The sequence below is a fragment of the Canis aureus genome, chromosome 17 (genome assembly GCF_053574225.1).
Source record: "Canis aureus isolate CA01 chromosome 17, VMU_Caureus_v.1.0, whole genome shotgun sequence".
NCBI lineage: Eukaryota > Metazoa > Chordata > Mammalia > Carnivora > Canidae > Canis > Canis aureus.
The window spans coordinates 50,740,552-50,759,794 of NC_135627.1; the positions used below are offsets into that span (position 1 = coordinate 50,740,552).

Genomic DNA, 19,243 nt, shown 5'->3' on the forward strand with positions numbered 1-19,243 from the left:
ATTTGTAGAACCACTGACTTACAGATCTCTAACAGCATTCCTAAAACTTTAGTTTATAGAAATCACTTGGGATCCTGGAAAAATGCACTTTGATTCCGTAGGTCTAGGGTGGAGCTTGCCATCCTGCATGTGTAACAAGCTCCTAGGTGATATTGCTTTTCTGACAGCCCACACAACATCCGTTAAGTAGGAAGGGTCCCTATAAGCATCACCTGGAAGCTGTTAGACTCACAAAATTGAAACTCGAACATACTGATTACCTACTCTGTGTCACACACTATAAAAATTGCTAGTGCCCCCAAATTAATTACACCCTGCCTATAAACCCAATAAAGTTTAGAGAGGAAATTAGAAAATTGAAGACGTATAAATACAATGATAAAAGCATAATAAAAAGCCCTTACGGAAAGATAAATCATGACCCACTTAGCTCTGACTAATGGGTATGACGTTTGGAAACAGCACAGAGGGATGGGTCTTTTCTGGAATATATGCAAATATTATGTATTTCACCTAAAAAGCCAAGAAAAATTAAGCCTGAGATGCAACATGAACATTTTGAACTTGTTTGAATTAATGCACAGACTAGAATAGGCAGGGAAATAAAGAGACTAAGTAGTTAGGCCAAGCAAATAACCATTTTAACTTTAAAAGGATCTAAACTTAGCTAGCCAAATAAGCAGACATGTTTTAAGCCCCACTTTAAAAATAAAATAAGCAAATAAAATAAATGCACAGGATTTCAAAGAAGGTAAATAATGCTCCACAAAATTACCCAGATACTCAAAGATTTAAGTAATGCAAATACCACGCAGACCAAAGCAAACAAAGACTTACCAGCTTCTTTACAGGTCCCAGAAAGAGAAGGTATCACTGATGTGCTTGGACCAAATTTAAAGCACTACCAGTGCTCTGATTGGCCAGGAAATCTCCACCTCCAAACGTTCCATGTCCTGATAGGGCACCTTCATTCTTAGGTGCTGCAGACACCTGAGGCCTATATACCTGAAAGCCTACGAAGAAGTATTTTCTTCTGATATAATGGAAAGTGTGAACTTCCTAACTTCTCAGCTACCAATGTTTGTTGTTGTTGTTGTTTTTAAAGATTTTATTTATTTATTCGTGAGAGACAGAGAGAGAAGCAGAGGGAGAGGCAGAGGGAAAAGCAGGCTCCATGCAAGGAGCCCTACGTGCGATTCGATCCCAGGTCTCCAGGATCACGCCCTGGGCTGAAGGTGGTGCTAAACTGCTGAGTCACCCAGGCTGCCCTTTTGTTTTGTTTTGTTTGTTTGTTTCTGTCTGGGCAATAGACAATTAAAACAAAATGACAACAAATCCATGTTTTCTCTCTAAACAGAGAAATAGCTCATAAATTGAAACTTAAAACAGTCATGCAAACAATTAGATATAATTAAGTCAGTGCTTCAAAAAAAAAAAAAAAAGGTTTCTGATAGAGTGTCATGTCACGTTCAAAATGAAAGTGAAGAGCGTAAAGGATACCATGATGTATGAGGGACTTTTCTAAAAAGCTGTGCTATGTGGAGGAGGAAGGAAGATAGAGCAGAACTCTGAACAGATAAGAGAATTGCCCTTTCCTTCAGGGCAGGGGAGAAATGGCTGGAACTGAGGTTCAAGCATTGCTGAATATAGAGGCATATCCTCTCTCCTCACTAGCTGGGTGTAACCTCACCCACAGGCCTTGTTTTAGAGAGTCAAGAGGCAACAACTAGAAAAGAATCACAGTGACATAGCAAACAAACAACTGTGTGGAGATCAGGTTTAAGGGTCTTCTATCTCTGTAGATGGTGAGTTTTGAATCTACTTTCAAGAGCAGGATTCCTACAAGGGGGAAGCACTCCCAGCCTCTGCCAATGAGCCTACAAGGATGCCACAACTCCCCTAAAACTAGTTTGGATTTGTTGTTTGTTGGAGGGGTTGTTGTTATTTTTAACAGATATCACCTTGGCTTAGCACTATCAACTCAGGTGACTTGGGAGTCAGGCTGTAAAAATAATGTGAATGTGCTCACTCTCTTCCAAGCCTTGATTCCGCTTAGAGTTATTAAATACCTTCTATACATACAAAGTTACAAATATATAACCTCGGGGTAAACTTCCATGGTAAAGTTGATCAGTTTGCAATTTAGATTAATACAATCATATCCAGAAAGCTACTGGCCAGCACCACATCGGCATCTTTCAAGCACATGCCCTCTGTCTTAGCATTATATAACACCTATGTTATAAGTGACCCATGGCTTACCCCTACAAACTTGAGGCCATTTCTCACTTCTTGTTTACTTCATTTTCATGAATGCCCAAATCCTGGGGATTTTATACACCTAGTACTGCCCTTGCTTAATGGAATAATACAAAATCTGGACAATTCATGGCCCTGACTTTCGGACAAACTAAACGGAGAGGGGAGAATGAATAGGATATAAGTGGTTTTTGTTTTGTTTTTAGAATGAAGTGTGAAAAAAAATTAAGAGGATGCATTACATCTGTTTTGTTTTGCTTTGTTTTGAAATACCTGTTTCTATAATTAAACACATAACAGTTAAGGCCCATACAATAAAATGCAGAAAAGAAAATGAGTGTAAACATTTTCTACTAACTGCTCTTTATAGATTTTAATGTGATGTTACCCTCTATTTAAACATATGCTTGTAAATTCAGTGACTCAGAGTATATTGGATGTGTCAGAAGGTAGAGTTTTAATAACTAGGAAAAAAATCTCAGACTCAACTCTTAGACATGAACAAAAATGTCATTCTCTTTGCAGCTAGATTTTAATACATCCTTCAAGGTGTAAGGAGTGTGGGAAATCAATAGAAACATCCCAGGGTCCTTCTGCTGAGATATTCAAAATGTTAACTCTAAGGGGAGTGATATCAGAGAAAAAAGGCAGATATCACCTAGGGTTGAGCAGTTCACTCAAGAGCTGGAAAGAATTATTGCCCAAAATTCAAACACATCTTGTGTGTAAATAACAACACAAAAGCTTGTATTTGTCATCATAATTTCAACAAACAATGTAGCCATTTTCAGAACTGGAAGCACTGATATGAAGGTAGATAATTTTGGAGAAATTATTTTCTCTTGTTTAGTAATTATCATTAATGAAAGAAAGATTTCTTAAATACTAATAAATCAGGGCTGAATTGACTGACCATGCATCCAAATTGCTGCATTATTCACACTGGAATTACTCCAAAGATTAGCTGCAAATTGCCCTCTAAATTGAATTTATGGTTTCATTTTTCATAACTACTGTGTTGTGACAGATGAGAGGAATCTGAGAGGAAAATGACAGCGATGGACCCAATTTCTTCGTGCTCTATCTTCAAGATAGAGCCAAACTATCTCTATAATTTATTTTGGCAAGCATAAAACCCTGGTAGGCTAAAATCCAGGAGATTCTACTCCATATCCCTTTCAGGGAAAGGAAAAGGTCAACACTATTTTTGTCAAGTAGAAGCTAATCAAATCGACATCCGTGGAGGAGAAAGGAAGTTCACGTATGTGACACAATTATGTTGTGTGTTGCATTCTTTGATTTAATCCCCACAACAGCACCATGGGATAGGTAGTTGTATCTTCATTTTAGAGAAAAGAAAAAATGAGATGCTGAGCGACTGGAAACCTGCCCACATCTGGACTTTTGGGAGGCCTCTCTAGCTGGCAAAATCCATGAGCAGGATCTCCTGCCTTGCCCCACCTATTACCAATTCAGACCCGTTAATTTTATGTCTGGCGAATCACTTGCAGTTTCTTTTTGCACCAAAGAGAATAAATATGACCACAGTACAAGTTAGATAGGGCAGGTTGGGGAGGGGGGTGTTGGGACACACACACACACACACACACACACGCACGATTCTACAAACTGGGCATCATGAACACATCTAAATCTTTGGCACAATTGTTGTTAGACTATTACTGAAAAGCTGAGACAAAATAAGAACTGCTGGATCAGAGAGACAGTGCAGGCCTCGCTCTTTCTATGAGGAATCTAACTTGTTGCACTACAGAGAGGGGAAGACAATTTTGTTAGCCTTTAAATTGGGTTTGTATCATCCAGGCCTCTCGGGTTAAAAATGATTGAAAACAAATATTGGGTTGGAGTTCGTGACAAATGCGGTTGATGCCTTCAGCTTTATAAGACACTGGTATGTGAACATACGCTGTGTTTGTAAGACAAATGATTAGGCGGCGGCCTCCTACAGCTTTCTGTTTCTAAAGGTTTAGGACGAGTCACCATCTTTTTTCTGTAATGGTCTCAGGTATCCTTTCTTTTATGAAACCAGCTGTCACGTTGACACACAGATACCCAGGCATTAACGGCATTTCTCAAATGCGCAGAAGCCAACGAAGTTATTTTTACTTACAAATAAATGTTTTCACATTTTTTACATGAAGGTTCTTAAGGGAATTGAAATGTCCCTTTAAGACAGAAATAAAACCTTTATTGGGTAGAGTCCCTAGATAAACCTTTGTGTCCTTTACCCTTTTAAAGCAATCTTAATTTTATGATGTATCTTTACTTAATACGTAAAATTTCTTTCTCCTCCGAAGATGATTTTTAATAATTTAACTTACGCTACTGTATTTATTCAAGTAAATATACCTATTTCTACTCTAGAGGTGCCAGTAATGCTTTTCTTCCACCAGACTGAACCCCAGTTTGGTTTTCTCTCGGATTATTTTAAAGGCAACTAAAGTGTTGACATTTGAATTCAAATTCAAACACTATTCTTAGCTGACAAGAAATCTGAAAACACACTTTACTCAACCATTCTACATACATGGACAGTATAATACTAACTCTGGATGTCTAAAAGCACTAAATTCTTATTATTTTGGATTTTGCACTATATGGAAAACATGAGTCAAAATCCATGGTACACAAGATACTTTAGTGAAGCAAGCTCAAAAGTTCAACTGTGTGGCCTCTGGCAAGATGCTCACCATCTCTGAGCTTCTTCACTAAGAATATGGTAAAAATGCCCACTTACAGGGATGTTGCGAGGACGAGAGAACCGAGTCTCTGGATCTTATTTAGAAGGCCTATCCTCAAACCTTAGCATCATTTCTGAGAGGAAGGGGTTAAACTTCACCTTTGGGCAAAGAGAAAAAGATCAGGGATGCCTGGGTGGCTCAGTGGTTGAGCATTTGCCTTCAGCTCAGGGCCTGATCCTAGAGTCCCATAGAGCCTGCTTCTCCCTTTACCTATGCCTCTGTCTTTCTCTCTGTGTCTCTCATGAATAAATAAATAAAACCTTTTAAAAAAATTAATGATCCAATGATGAATGAGCAAAGCAATACTAAGTCTGAAACAATGGCTTGGATTCTGTTTTTTAGGAAGATTTTAAATGTATAATATGCAAACATACATGATCAAAAAAATCCAGGGGAATACCCACAACATAAAAACAATGGTTACTTTGGGAACCAGGTTAGATGGACTTTCATTTTCTGTTACATATTTCTGGAATGTTTGAAGTTGTTTATAATAAACACATACTACTTTTGTGATAAGAAATTCTAATAAATACTAAAAAGGAAAAAGTGCCTAGAATAGGGTAGTATACAATGAGTGAGTTTCTTTTCTCATCTTCCAGAGTCACTGGCTATAAAAAATAAAGGCATTCATTGTGTAACCATGCTAATATTTATTGACTACCTCCTAGTTCTGAGCTCTTCTGGGTGCTGCTGATTCAAAGTGAAAGGAAATAGGCAAGTCTCTGGCTTGCTTATCTGACAAGGTATAGGGACAGTTAATAGAACTTTCAAAATTCTCTGCAAGGAAATTTTTTTAAAAAGCATTCTCTCAGTCTGGTTCTCTCTCAATTAGATTCATACCACAGCGAGCCTCCCCATCTGAAAATTGGCCACCACTCTCTGAAAAATAATGTTAGAAAAATACTTCAGGTATATGTAAACAAAATATAAGCTGTTGTGATACTATGATATCCTTTTCTGAGTAAAACATTAATAAGCATATATTTGCTTGAACTATGTATATAACTCCTGTGTTTACAGGCCAAAATGGCCAAAGAGCAATTTCACACAATTTAATGTTTACTCTCAAGATAGTTTCAAGACAATATTGCATCCACATTTCAATGAAGATCCCCACAAACTAAACATATTTCTCATTTTACAAACCTTGCCTTGAGTGTAGCTAAGAATTCTCAGAATAAGTTTCTAGACAACTCTTGATATCTGCGTGAATGGATGGGAGTAGCAACAGATATGAACCAAATTGACTGAAAGTCCAAAAATTATTTGCATATGGCCTTCAAATATTCCCCAGAAAGTACGAGGATGTGTGCCTTAATGAATGATAGCAACAAACATCTCAACCACCTGTTCTGTTTGCTCCATATCAATAACTCAGACGCAGGGTGTGCAGAAGAGAGAATCCTCAACTCCTCCAGAGAATGTTTCCAATGATTTTGTTGTGCCACTGATTTAAGCAGAGCAAACTTTAGCAGAGTAAGTCTTATTCCAAGAACACTGAAAATCTTCCTGGGCCTATACAGAAGCATTGTCCATTTATCATCCATACCTTAACTGACAGAAGCTAGGAGAGGTAAGTCGCAACAACAACAACGACGCCACAAAAGAAAACAGCCAAGTAAAACACTGCTTCGATGGTTAAATTTGTATAACCCTCAAGTGTTTCCTGGTGCTCTTAGAGGAATGTGAAATCAGTGCCAAGGCTCAAGTGGGAACCTGCAGAGCATGACGCGATTTCTGAACTGCACAGAAGCCAGGGTTCATAACTCACCTGCTTCTGACACACCTCCCTGAGCAAGGAACGGAGAATCTGGGGCTTGGCACCAACACGGATCCTGGGGCCTAAGAGTGGGTGGGGGTAAACAGAGATGGCCTCGGGGAGAGCAACCTGCGAGGCAAAAGTGGTTCAGTGGAGCTGAGAGCACAAATGGGATTGTTAATGTAAGGTCAAGAGCAATGAACCGGGGCAGTGGGATAGAGCCTGTGGCTTAACCTAAAGATAAAGTTGATTCTCGGAACTTCCTTCTGTCACCTGGGCTATTATTACTCTGTATTTTAGTCCTGCCCTGTTTACACTCCCAAATCTGAACACAACTGACCAAATGCTTAGCCTTGATGGTAAAGATAATTGCTCGCTACTGTCTCCCACATCTCCTACCTTCCTTCTGGGTATGATATTCTTCTTACTCATATATATGTTAGTATTTTTTTCAGCTAAAGTCTCTGAATTGTATACTTTTCTTTGTCTGAAAATGTTTTTATCTACTTTTTAACATATATCTACTTTTTAACATATACATATTATTTAGTTGGAGTAGGACATGTTGAGAAATGCATGTAAAGCCAACATATATTGCTTAGAAAATTTTTGTTCCTTGAACACATCAGTATAACTGAAACCAGGGTAAGGAGTAGAACATTACAATCATCCCGGAATCTTTCCTCATGCCCCATTTCAGTTATTACTCTCCTGGCCCCAAATAACTGTAGTCCTCAATGGGTGATTACTTTTAACACCACAGATTAGATCTGCCTGCTTTTTTTAACTTGATATAAGTGGAAATATGCATATAGTCTTTTGTTAGGGGTTGTTTCATTCCACATTATGATTATAATATCCCTTCTTGTGTTATAGAGGGTTTTTTCCTATTTTGTTGTTCATTTTAATTATCATTGACAGGTATATTTCATTGCCTAATTATAACACGATTTATTTTACCACCATGTTGTTGTGTACATTTGAATTGTTTCCAGACATAAGCTACTACACATAGGCCTGGATCTGAACATTCTTGCATCTTCTTTGATGCATACATGTATATATTTTATAGATATATACATAGTATATTAATATGTTCCCCCTATGTAGATACTGCCAGTTTTCCAAACCAATGCTACCATTTCATACTTCCACCAGCATTGTAAGAGATAAAAAGATAATTTTCAAAATAGGATGAAATTATGACTCTCATACAGATATAAAAATGAACACATTAAACATTTTATTTAAGACAGTCAATGAGAGAAGCAGGTCGATGTTATAGTCAGGTTGAAAGAGAAGCCAAAAACAGTTTTCATGTAGAGTTGAAAATAGCTCAAAGATGATAAACAGAGATAGAATCAAATAACCCGAAAGAATATGCCCTGTGTAGAAAATACACAGGGCATATTGTAAAGTAGCTTAAAGACAAAAGTTAGAATCAAATGACTTATAGGAGTGTCCTCTAGATAACACATAGTTTTTCATTGAAAATTTTCTTTTCCTCTACAGAGTGCTCTGATTGATCAACAAATTCTCTAGCACTTGTCGGGGTTTTTTGTTTTTGTTTTTGTTTAATCTTCAGTATGTTAATGACTGTGCATTGTGGCTTTAAATTGAACTTCACTTATTTATATCTATGAACATGTTTTCATGAGTTAATTGGCTCATTGGGTACCTTCTTTAGTAAATGGTCAATTGAAGAAATTTATCCTTTTATTCTCGTGTGTTGACTTTTTTACTTGTGCATTTGTAGGAATTCTTTACCCATTCTGGATGCAAATCCTTTATCAGTTGCATAAGTATTCATCTGTGGCTTGCCTTTTCATTTACTTAATGGCACCTTTCAAAATACAGAAAGAATTACATTAAAATAGTCCTTGTTCAATTCTATTCTCAAACTCCAGAACTCATTTTTTGGTTCCTTTTGTTTTAATGTTAGCCCTTTGAAGATCGTACATTTTTTATGACATTTAATTTTGCTTTTGAGATAATTAAGATTGCCGTTTCTTTGCAGGTCTCTTTGCTTGCTTTAAAGATCTTTTTTTTTTTTTCTTTGCTCAGAGGACCTCCATTTTGACTCTGGGATTATTCAATCTAAATAATTGGTGTCAGGGTGTGGATTTACGCATTTTTAATCCACTTGGAATTCTTTGCATTTCCTAAATCTGAGTAATCAGGTCTTTTCAACAATTCTCTTCAACTTTATCTCTTGAAATCTTGCACTTCCCTCATTCTCTCTACTGCCCATTCAGGAACTCAAGTCAGACATTTGATAAACATCTCATTATTCCTTCATGTCTCTGAATTTCTCATATTTCCCATTTCTGCATCTCATTCTGTGTAATTTCTACAATCTGTTTTCCAGTTTGCTAACTGACTCTTCTGCTCAATATAATCTTCTGTTTAACTCATCTTTTGTGTTTTAAATTTCGATGACAATATTCTTTAGTTTAAAAGTTTAGTGTGATCTTTTTACTTAACCATTCCACACTTGTGTTATTTTTTAGGTTCTTATTCTTTTTTATTTTTCAGTTATGTCTTCAATTATTTTCCCTCTTTATTTATCTCAGTACACACATAACATAAAGTATACAGTCTTAACCACTTATATGTGAATTGTACATTTAATCATGATTGACAAGGGTTCCAAAGCTACGCAATAGAAAGAGAATCAAAAAATAAAAAATAAATAGAAAGAGAATCATCTCTTCAACAAAAGCCATCTGGTCCTGGGCTGGTTTCTGTTGTGAGGTGTTTTGATTATGATTCAATCTCTTTATTGGTTATAGGTCTATTCAGACTTTCTATTTCTCTATGATGTTGTCTTGGTGGATTGTATGTTTCTAGAAATTTAACCACCTCTCTTAGGTTATTCATCTTTGGAGTACGTTTGTTCATTAATAAACTGTTATATTCCTTTTAGTTTTGTGCATCAGTTGTAATGTCTCCACTTTCATTTCTGATTTTTTAATTTTATTTTTTTATTTATTTTTTTATTTTTTTATTTTTTTATTTTTTTTAATTTTAAACTTCTCTTTTCTCTTAGTATAGTTAAGGGTTGTCAATTTTGTTCACCTTTTCAAAAAAATCAGTAGTTTTTTTCTTTTTTCTATTTTCGATTGTGTTTACTTCTGCTATTATTATTGTTTCATTATTCTTTCCTTATACTAACTTTTGGTTTAGTTTGTTATTCTTTTTTTAGTCCTTGAGATACAAAGGTAGGTTGTTTTTTTGAGATCTTTCTTCTTTTTTAATGTAGATATTTATGGCTATAAATTTCCCTCTTAGTACTGCTTTTGCTATATCCCATAGGTTTTAATATGTTGTGTTTTCATTTCCATTTGTCTCATATTTTCTATTTTTCTTATGATTTCCTTTTGACTCATGAGTTTTTCAAAAGTATGCTCTTGAATTTCCACACGCTGGTGAATTTTTCAATTTTCTTTTCCTACTGAAGTTTCATTCCATGTGGTTGGAAAAGGTATCTAATATTAGTTCAACCTTAAATTTAAGACTCATTTTGCAGCAGAGCATGTGATCTATCCTGAGGGATGTCCCATGTGCATTTGAGAAGACTGTATATTCTGTACATGTCTGCTAAGTCCAATTTGTTCCCAGTGTTGGTACAAGTTCTCTGTTTTCTTTTTTTTTTTTTTTTTTTTTTTTTTCAAGTTCTCTGTTTTCTTATAGATCTCTGGTCTGGCTGATATATCCATTATTGAAATTTAGGTGTTAAAATCTCCTACTATACTTATAAGATTATTTCTCCCTTTAATTCTGTCAATGTTTACTTCACATAAATGGAACCTTTCTTGTTAGATGCTTACTTATTTACAATTATTATATCTGACACAATTCATTCTTTATTACATAATCTTCTTTTTCTTTTACTAGTTTTTTGCTTAAAGTCTATCTTCTCTGATATAAGTAAATATGGTCACTCTGTTGCTTTTTGGTTACCATTTGCATGGAATATATTTTATTATTCTTTTATTTTCAGCCTATTGTATGACCCTATATCTAAAGTGAGTCTCTTGAAGACATTATTTAATTGAATTTTATTTTTTATCCAGTCAGTCACAATATGTCTCTTGATTGGGAAATTTTATACACTTACATTTAAAGTAATTTACACACAGGAAAGGACTTACTATTGCCATTTTGTAAATTGTTTTAACTTGATCATTTCAATCACATATATAAACTCTTCTACATTTTTACATACTTCCTTACATCTCTCTGCTCCCACTTTATTTTATTGATGTCAAACTTATTTTTTTATTTTTTTAAAAGATTTTATTTATTTATTCATGAGAGACACAGAGAGAGGCTGAGACATAGCAGAGGGAGAAGCAGGCACCCCATGGGGAGCCTGATGCGGGACTCAATCCCTGGACTCCAGGACATGCCCTGGGCTGAAGGCATAGACTCAACTGCTGAGCCACCCAGGCATCCCTATTGCCTTTTGTTCAATGTGGAGGACTCCTAATAGCAATTCTTTAAGGCAGATCTAGTCTTAATAAACTTCTTCAGCTTTGTTTATCTGTGAAGGTTGTTATTTCTCCTTGATTTTTGAAGGACAGTTTTGTCAGATATAGTTACTCTTGGTTGGCAGCTTTGGGGCTTCCACCCTTTGTCATCCTGCTGATGTCACTCTCCTGTTTCAGTGATTTTTATCATACCATTTGAAATGTCCCCTAATGGGGCACCTGGGTGGCTCAGTGGTTGAGCATCTGCCTTTGGTTCAGGTTGTGATCCCAGAGTCCTGGGATCAAGTCCTACATCAGGCTCCCCATAGGGAGCCTGCTTCTCCCTCTGCCTATGTCTCTGCCTCTATCTCTGTGTCTCTCGTGAATAAATCAATAAAATCTTTTTTTTTTTTTTTTTTTATTTATTTTTTTTATTTATGATAGTCACAGAGAGAGAAAGAGAGAGAGGCGGAGACATAGGCAGAGGGAGAAGCAGGCTCCATGCACCGGGAGCCCGATGTGGGATTCGATCCCGGATCTCCAGGATCGTGCCCTGGGCCAAAGGCAGGTGCCAAACCGCTGCACCACCCAGGGATCCCCTCAATAAAATCTTTTAAAAAAATAAATGTTCTCCAATTATCATATGATTTCTTTTTTGGTGGACCTTTACTGTTGTTTGTTGTTTCAGCTGGACTTATTTGGTGTGCATTTCTTTCTTACATATTTATAAGTTTGTACTGTGAGTTCACCATCCCTGATATTGTGCAGCTTGAATTGAGGCATCATGCATGCAGAGCAATTTTTCCTATTTCAACTAGTCCCAAAGTGATTTTTACTAGCTGAAGGCCACTCTTATCATAATACCCTGAATAGTAGATTCCTGGATCACGCAAGTAATGTAAATATAGGGCCCCATATGGTATGAAATACATTCTCATAGTTACAAATTCACAGGGAAACCTTCCAACTTTGTATATTTACCCAGACTTGAGGCAGAACTGACAAAAACCTCTTTATCATCACCCTGAGATGGTAGTCAGATTTTCCTTCCTTTTTTTTTCCAAGTCCTAATCTTAAAAAGAAAATGTGTTAAAAGGAAAAATGTGTTATTTTATACCTATTCTGTTAAAAGATTTCTCCTTAACCAGAGCAAAGGTATTTCTTGTGCCATAATTTTTCCTCTACTATTTCAAAAGCTATATGCTGTATTTCAAATTTACCAATACATAAACTTAATCAATATGATTACCTTCCTCCAATGTAAGGCACTTAGAAAATGTTGACATCAGTCACTCCTCTCCTAACATATTTTATAATGGTCTCTTTCTTTATTAAGTTTTTTTTATTTTAGTTTCAATATAGCTAACATACAGTGTTATATTAGTTTCAGGTGTGCAATATAGTGATTCAACAATTCTATGCATTATTCAGTACTCATCATGATAAGTGTACTCTTAAACCCCCTTCACCAATTTTATTCATCTCCCCACTCACTGCCCCTATAGTAACCTTCTATTTGTTCTTTATAGTTCAGAATCCATTTTTTGGTTTGTCTCTCTTTTTTATTCCTTTGTTCATTTATTTTGTTTGCTTCTTTTTTTTTTTTTAATTCCAGTGTATTTAAAATACAGTTTTTATGTTAGTTTTCAGTGTACAATTGTCTCATAGTTTTGATATATGCTCCTTAAAATTTCACAAAATTTTATTATTGCTGCTCCTTATAATTAATGGTTGCCTAGCCATATATTTACCACTTCCTTTACTCAAATTTTACTTGCGTATGCAATAATTTTCTTTTTATTGAAAGTGCATACATTAGAATTCCCATTAATATGGGTCTGTTGGTGGTAAAGCTTCTTAGATTTGTCTGAATTTCTTTGGCATTACCATTTTGAAAGACATTTTCACTATGTACACAATTTTAGATGGACAATTATTTTCTCTGAACATATTGAAAACAGCTTCAATCTTTTCGTTTTCATGATTATTGAGAACTCACTTTTCAAGCAAAATTCCACTCCTTTAGAGATGATCTGTTTTATTCTTCTGCTATAAAGATCTTCCCTTTGTATTTAGAACTTTTCAAATTCACTGCAATAGACCTAGACATGAGTTTCAGACCCTATTTTGAATCTAAGAATAGACATTCTTCATAATTTCTGAATAATACTCAACCATTTCTCTTATCTTTAACCTTTTCTTAGTTCATTGTTTCTTTATGCTATATTCTGATTTTTTTTCACTTGACTATCTTCAGCTGTGGCTAAACTGCTGGTACAATTACCCATTACCATTTAATTTAACACATTATATTTTTATTTCAAGAGTTCTATATGGTTTCTCTCCAAATCTTTTTAGCCATTCTGTTATGTCCAATCTGTGTAAAAATTTATTTTATCATTGTTATGGTCTGAATGTTTATGTGCCTCCAAAATTTATATATTGAAATCCTAAACCCCAAAGACAATGATAATAGAAAATGGAGCCTTTGCGAAGCAATTAGGTCATAAGAGTGAGACTTCAAGAATGAGATTAGTGTCTTATAAAAGAACCTCCACAGAGCTCCCTAGACTCTCCCATCATGTGACAGAAAAGCCAGGAGGCACTGTCTATAAATCATAAAGTGGGCAGTCGCTAGACACCAAAAGTACCAGAGCCTTGATTTTGGACTTCCAGTCTCCAGAACTGTGAAAAATAAATTTCTGAAGTTTATAAGCTACCCAATCTGTTATAGCAGCTTAAAGACTAGGACAATCATATTACACATATATATTTTATTCTGGAACAGGTAGTTCTTGAATTCTTAGCATATCTGATACTGCTATTATTTCTACTGAATGCAATTCATGATGACTTATTCCCTTGAATGTTTTTAAATTTTTCACTAAAACTTCATATTTCTTAAAATTTTATCTGTGAAAATTATGAGTCCTAATATGAAATATTAATTCTTCCAGAGAGGATTTTTTTTTAATCTGCCAGGTATCTACTTTGAGTTTATCAGACCTGCAATGTAACATGGATTTGGGTTGCAAATCCACCAGAGGTCCAGTTTTTAGATACAGAATTTCAAATGAGATTTCCCTCATCTCTACTCAACACCAAACTTCCCGAGAGAGACCTTTCCTGCATCAGAGTCCTTTAAGGAAGCAGTTTATTGGTAATCAACTGTACATTACTAGAATAATTTTTTTAGAGTATTTTCTGTCATTTTCATCACATGAGACCAATAACCTTAAGGCCTAAGTCAATTCCACTGCTCTCTTTACTCCAAAGGATCTGCCTTTTCTTAGTTTTGGGTGGCAGAGTATGATTTTATTCCTATTAACCCATTTATCCATTTTAATATATGCAGTAAGAGTGGAAATCAGATGATAAAATCTACCAGACTACTAGGGAATATATGGCCAGGTTTTATCCTTTTTAGTACACATTTTTACTGAGCATGAAGCACTTCAAAGGAACCAAGGTAAGCATGTGACCTCAGTTCCAACTCTCACAGAGGTGAGCTTCATACCTTCTCTTTGGCTCAACGTGAGCAACACATTTATTACCTAAATCAACACCCTCCACCATTCTCATTTCCCATCCTCAAATAGGACATCTGCAGGATTTTAGTTTCCTCTTTTGTTTTAATCTCTGGACATTTTTAGTTACTTTATTTAAAGTGCAGCCTGCGTTTAAAGAAATATAGTGTTTTATAAGTATTTTACAGCATTTCTAGAATTTTATAGCAGATATGTCATCATATTAAATATTTCACCAAATTGGTGAAATTAAATTTTTGGCACACCTATTTACTGAAAGTAAATGTATATTTTTAGAACATTTTATTTATGTATTCATAAGAGACACACAGAGAAGCAGAGATGCAGGCAGAGGAGAAGCAGGCTCCATGCAGGGAGCCTGATGTGGGATTCGATCACAGGACTCCAAGATGACGCCCTGGGTGGAAGGCAGATGCTCAACCACTGAACCACCCAGGTGTCCCAGTAAATGGATTTAAAACTTAGAATTACATTGGTAAATTTTAAAATACCTCATTATGTGACCTAATTAAATGGGCTTTTATCGGGACATTTTGTACTGTATAGGACTTACAGTCTTTTAAAAAAATTGAATATGGTATCTTAAACATTTTTCGTAGTAATTGTTAAGGGATTTCTTTTTCAGTTTGCATCCATACTGTCATGTTTAGAGGAAATATTCTGTTTGTTTTCTCTATGATGAATATTCCATTTCCATCCAAGTAGAGCACTGCAATACACTTCTGGCACTAATTACCCTTATTGTCACACTCCAAAGTTTTAAGGGCGCAGTCGGCCACAAGAGTTCCCTTAGTTCAGGTGCCGGCCACAAGTCTCGGAAGCCACCTACTCTTCTACTGGATCAGTTATCAATTTAGCATTTCCCAGATTCCCCTTAGCTTCAGATTCGCTAGGATGCCTCAAAGAATTCAAGAAAGGGCTATATTTATGGTTATAGCTCTATTGCAAAGTTTACAACTCCAAAACAACCAAATGAGGAAGAGTCACAAAGGGAAAGGTCTGGGAAAGCTTCCATGTCTCTTCTCAGAGGAGTCCTGGTACATTACCTTCCCTGTACATAATTGGGTTCACCCCTCAAGAAGCTCCATAGAGCTTTCAGTGTCCAGGGTGTTACTATGGTTTCATTATGGTAAGCATGATTAATTAAATCACTGGCCACAAGATAGACTCAACTCCAGACTCCCTCCCCCACTACCCGGAGGACAGGCTGACCTGAAGTTCTGACCCTGTAATCTTGTGTCTGGCCTTCCTGGTGACCAGTCCCCAAGTCCTAAAGCTATACAGTAGCACAGGATGAGTCATTCATTAGCATAACAATGACCTCAACGCTAAGGAAATTCCACAGGTTTTTGAAGCTCTCCTGAGGAACCAGGGACAAAGACCAGATATATTCTTTATTATACCACATCATATATACCAAAAATATCATTAAAAAATGTTAAACTATGAAGTAATTCAGAAAAATAAATAGATAACAGAAGTAATGAATAGGTCAATTCATTCCTAATACATCTAATATGTCTGGTATGTATTTCTAAATAGTCTAGATGAAAATTTATAATCTTAATATCATCTTTTACAATGCTTCAGCATTAAAAAAGAGGTCTCCTATACTCATCATTCCATTGTTATGTCCAACCTCCAAAGTACTGTCATGCCATTTTTATAGGTAAAGTAAGATTTAATGATTTGCCCAAACTCATGAAGCTATGTGCGTATCTAGAGTAAAACTGATTCCAGATTAAATGATCTCTAGCTAACAACATAGGTTCCATTTTAATGTCTGTGATTTTTATCAGATGAAATAGATAGAATGCATCTTTTATTTATTATTTTGTATCTATGCTCCCTCACCACCATCCATAGAGATGAAATCATCTTTGTCTTTAAACTCCTTCAGAGTCCTTTTACCACAGCCAATTAATACTGCTGTTCCTTTGACCTGAGAGAAGGATGTTAATTTGGTTAATAAACACATGGTGATTTGTTTATTGTAAGTCAGAGTTAGCTAAAGAAGCTAACCATAAAGCAGTGGCTATATTCCTTTCTCTTACAGAAGGCCTCTGCTGAACTTATTTAATGCAAGTACAGTGCTGCATAATGAATATTGCATTTTCCATTTCTATAGTGAACTAAAATAACCTATTGTGAGTGTTAGAATGTAATAATCCATACATTATTATGTTTTATTGATGGGTTTTTACATTCTAGAATCCATTCAGGCATATCCAACCCCAAATACCTTTAACTGAATTTAATTCTGTGCATGAAAGTTATTATATACATCATCACACTTTTTACCTAACTGCACAACATTTAATTTCATGACTGTAATGGAACTGTAGACATTAGCTCTATTTCCATATATTGGATTGGAAAAAAATAAAATTCTCTTTTTAGTATGATTGAGGGTGAATTGTTACACTATGGCATTTAATTGAAACTAATACTCATTTAAAGTGATTCCATCTTCGAAATTCTTTAAAAATATAGGTGATGGATCAATTAAAATCAGGAGGTTATAATTCATCAAAGTACATTTAGGCCAGCAGATATTCTATGAAGGCAAACACAAAATGTCGTTCTTTTATATTTTTAGTTAGTAATCAATTTTTATGTCTAGAATTTAAATAAGCATCTGATTTTTCTTCCAATATATGCAAAGGGTATTTTGACATAGAGAAGCATGGCAAAGTAAGACATATTGTAATAATTAACTGAATTATTCCTGGCATGCCGTGAACAATTACAGGATTAATAACCACCCAACCAAACGGTGTTATGTTGGAATAAATTGACCGACAAGGTTTCTCAGCTAGGAAATGAAGCTCAGATAGATCATCAATAAAAACGACTGTGACAAGCATACTTGTGAGAACTCCAGTGTTTTAAATTTACAAAATATGGCCGTGGTAACTGTGCTTAATGATTGGAAGAAGGTATTTAAAAATGCATTTAGAATATTTTGCCCTTTTTAATTGCCTGCTGAAAGACATAATGTTTGATGGTCACTAATGTACCATACAATCTACATTTAATTAAATACCTGTAGTAAGTTCTGAAAGCCACTGAGAAACAGTCTTTCCTAAATAAAGAAAAAAGAAGGAGGAAAAAAAGGAACTGTAGTTTGTTTGGAATATGTGTTGTGCCATATGCATCCATACTGAGAATAATATTGAATAAAAAACAGAGATAATTTTGAGGATGAATGATGTCACTTACCATGCTATGTGTGTATGTAATATGTAATCTGATGTGAGACTTTATAACATGCCTTATGAATGCATGTTAAATAACTAAAAGTTCAGTAGAGCACCAATATTTACAGTTTTGTTGTATCAAGTTTTTACAAATGACCTTTAAATTTAAACCAGAAGAAAAGAGCAGAAAAACAATATTAAAGAAGAGGCAAGAATATAAAAAGGAAAGCTCAGGACATTGAAAATATCATGCAGGTGAATGTCATAAAATATTTTCAGACTAATTGAGTTCATGAGGATATGATAACTAAAATCACATCCTGCTGCAAATAAGAGGAATCAATTTGTAAACTAATTTGAATTCCCTCTAGATCTTTACTTGCCACTCATCTTTCAAATAAATGGCCTGGACAAACCATCAACTTACTATTTAATAGGAGTAGCGTAACAGAACCTATCTTTAAGTGAGTTTCCTCATTTATAATATAAAGGCAATTGTCCTAAGAAAGACTACTGTGAAAAGTAATTAAGTGAACAAAAAGCATGATGTACTTGAATATTCAAAAACATATTCACTTTGGTATGAAGTTGATAACAACAACAACAACAGTACCGATTCCAGAAGCCTATCTCTGTGGCCTCCCCCATGGAGCCTCAACCATGGAGCCTGATTACCCCAAAGCAACAGTTTCTCCTTTCATCTCTCCTTATCCTGTCCACTCTTCCCAGCAGCCCAAGAAACATCTTCAAGTACATCGTACATGCATCTGTCTCTCCTTCTTTGCCCCCAATTGGGTGGCCCCATAGATACTTTCAAACTCATTGCGTTCAAAACCAAAATTAGTATATTTGTCCCTCAACTCCCTTCCTTTTTTTTTTTTCTAGGACTTTATTTCAGAGTTAGATAGATGATAGATAGATGGATAGATAGATAGATAGATAGATAGATAGATAGATAGATAGATGATAGATGATAGATAGATGATAGAGATAGATGATAGATAGATAGATAGATGATAGATAGATAGATAAAAGGGAGGAGCAAGGAGAGGGGCAAGCAGACTCAGCACTGAGCATAGAGCCCAAATGGGGGACTCAATTTCATGACCCTGAGATCATGACCTGAGCACAAATCAAGAGTCAGATGCTTAACTGACTGAGCCACCCAGGTGCCCCTCAAATCCCATCTTTTTTTTCCCCCTACCAGTTCAAAATAAGAGTGGCCTATTTCTTCACCATT

General features: G+C 35.5%; 1 long non-coding RNA gene across 9 annotated transcripts in view; it reads right to left on the bottom strand.

Moving 5' to 3' along the window:
- Positions 1–19,243, bottom strand: part of LOC144287966 (uncharacterized) — an 846,727-nt gene that overhangs the window by 546,305 nt on the left and 281,179 nt on the right. The window lies entirely within an intron of this gene.